Genomic DNA, 3,209 nt, shown 5'->3' with positions numbered 1-3,209 from the left:
AGAGACTTGTTTTGTGTCCTAACATGTGGTCTATCTTTGTGAATGATCCATGTGCACTTGAGAAGAATGTATATTCTGTTGTGTTGGGGTGAATGTTCTATAAATGTCAGTTACATCCATCTGATCCAGTGTGTCCTTTAGAGTCTCTGTTTTCTTGTTAGGTTTTTGTCTGGAAGGTCTATTCATTGAAGTGAGAGGGATGTTAAAGTCCCCTAATATCACTGTATTGTTGTCGATCTCTCCGTCAAAGTCTTCTAGAAGTTTTTTATATATTTAGGTGCTCCTATATTAGGTTCATATATGTTTACCAGAGTTATATCTTCTTGTTGAATTGATCCCTTGAGTATTATGTAGTAACCTTTGTTGTCTCTTGTGATGACCTTCATTTTGTCAGATATGAGTATTGCTATTCCAGCTTTATTTTCTTTTCCAGTTGCATGGAAAATTTTTTTCCATCCCTTCACTTTCATCTCTTGTAGACAGCATATGGTTGGGTCATGTTTTTGTATCCATTCAACTAACCTATGCCTTTTGATTGGAGCATTTAATCCATTCACATTTAGGGTTATTATTGAGAGGGACTTATGTATAGCCATTTTAATTCTGTACGGCTAGGATTCTCTCTCTGTTTCTTCTCAGCAGTCCCTTTACAGCAACCCTTTTAGCATGCTTTGAATAATTCATGCCATTCCCTTCTGGCCTGTAGAGTTTCTGATGATAAATCAGCTGAGAGCCTTATGGGAGCTCCTTTGTAGATATCAAATTGCTTTTCTCCTGCTGCCTTTAAGATCCTCTTTGTCTTAAATGTTTGACATTTTAATTATGATGTGTCTGGGCATGGACCTATTTGGGTGCTTCTTGTTTTGGCGTTCTCTCTGCCTCCTGAACTTGTGCGACATTTTCCTTTACCAGGTTAGGGAAGTTTTCTGCCATTATTTTTTCAAACACCTTCTCTATGCCTTTCTGTCTTTCTGCCTTTCCTGGCACGCCTGCTATTCTAATATTGTTATGTTTCACATTGTCCCACAACTCCCTTAAGCTGTCCTCCTGCTTTTTTAATTGTTTTTTCTTTTTGGTTTTCTGAGTGAGTGATATTTTCAACTCTGTCTTCTAATTCTCTTATTCGAGCCTCAGCTTCCTCTTATCTGCTGTGTATTCCTTCCAATGTGTTCTTTATTTGTGTTATGTCATTATTTATCTCAGACTGTTCTTTTTTCATTGTTACTATATCTTTTTTCATGCTGTTGAGCATCTTTACCGTCATTACTCTGAACTCTGTTTCAGATAAATTTCTTATCTCTGCTTCATTTATCTCTTCTTCTGGAGAATTCTCTAGTTCTTATCTCTGCTTCATTTATCCCTTCTTCTGGAGGATTCTTTAGTTCTTTCATTTGGGGGTTGTTTCTTTGTCTCTTCATTTTGGCTTTCTGTTTGGGTTTGTGACTACGTAGATCCTCTCAATCTCTAGTGTAGGACTTTTTCTTTTTAAAAAAATAGACTTAGAAACTTATTTTGTAAAAATTCCTGGCATGTACTATTATAGAGAGAAAATTTGCCAACTTTTTCTATTTATTCTTCTGTAGTTGGTCTGTTTAGATTTTCTATCTTTTATAGAGTCAGTTTAGAAAATTATATGACTTATGCAATTATTCAGTCTTTTGAAAATTTCAACTGGATTTACATAGAATTGAGGAAAGTAGTGTTTTGATTTCCTTTATACCTTGGTTTCCCCCTCTATATACCTTATTTGGTAGAGTTTTGCTTTCTCTCTTATTAATTAGATTATTTATTTACTTATGTATTTTTCTAAAAGTCAGCTCTTGGATTTATTCTAACATTTCCCCTTTTGAATTAATATTTAGTTCTGCTCTTAACTATTAAATCCTTCCTTCTGCTTTCCTAAGCATTGTCTTATTATTTTTATAGCTTCTAAAATTAAATGCTTAACTCATTTATTTTATATTCCCTTGATTAATATTAGTATTTAATGAAATAAATTTCCCTTTTGATATTACTTTAGCTGTATCCCATTGAATTTATATATATATAGTCTTAATTATCATGTTCTAACTATTCTGCTATGTTATGAATATTTTCATTCCTTTTTTGACCTAAGAGTTGTTTTAAAAAGACTTTAAACTTTTTTCCCAGTGGTGAGAATTTTTATTTTATTTTAGATTTTATTATTCATTTCTAGTTTTAGTGCCATATGACCAGAGAATGAATTTTGTACTTTTTTACTTTGAGTACATTTCAAATGAAGATGTCTCTGTTTTAAGAGTACAGAATTTGAAATATACAAATAAAACATACTTATTAAGCTATATTATTTTAGTCTTCTGTAGACTTAATTTTTATCGACTTGATCTTTGACCATAGAAAGTTGAATGAGGGCCTATTTCTTCTTTTCTTATATCTTCTATATTTGCTTTGTAAATATTGATGTTACCCTTTTATACATCGGTAGTCAGAATGCTTTATTTCATGGTGAACTGTTGCTGTTAGCATTATAAAGGGCCATTGTTTGCCTCATTCTTTTCATCCCAATTCAGCCTACCCGATGTTTAGATACTGAACTGTTTATTTTTGTGTGCATGTACCTGGTGCCATTGTCCATCTGTTTCTTGTTAATCTTCTAAATCCCTTTGTTTTAGGTGGATTTTATATGCAGCAGGATTGGTTTTGCTTTGTGATACAGTCTAAAGCCTTTAAAAAAAATAATAAGGTAAGTGAGTTTAAGTTATTAACATGGATTTACCAGTATATGACATATATGTTGGGGCATAGTTCTGTCATTGTTTTTGTGATATGCTTCTGGTTTTTTACTTACAAAACATTCTCTATGTGGACTCCCTCTGGGTTCAGCCAGGCTCATCCTAGGTGGGCTGTGTGTGTGTGTGTGTGTGTATGTATGTGTAGGATCACTGTCATAACCAGCACAAGCCAGGGATCCTAGAGAAAGACAAATGAGTGAGATCCCTTTCTCCACCCCCAAAGAAACTGAAACTCACCTCTGGAGGCCACTGTCGTCTTCTATGGATTGGCATAAAGAAATGCCCACCTCACCAGCAGCCACCCAAAACCAATGAACCTGTGTTGAACCAGAAGCTCACAGTCTCATCTACTTGTCCCCAAATCCCATCTCTTGCAGCAACTAAGTTTGAACACAACCTTTAAAATAGACTCTGTTTCCTTTGACATTCAAAATC

Source organism: Myotis davidii, unplaced genomic scaffold (genome assembly GCF_000327345.1).
Source record: "Myotis davidii unplaced genomic scaffold, ASM32734v1 scaffold1025, whole genome shotgun sequence".
Lineage (NCBI taxonomy): Eukaryota > Metazoa > Chordata > Mammalia > Chiroptera > Vespertilionidae > Myotis > Myotis davidii.
The sequence above is the reverse complement of the archived record's forward strand: the minus strand, read 5'-3'. Positions refer to the sequence as shown.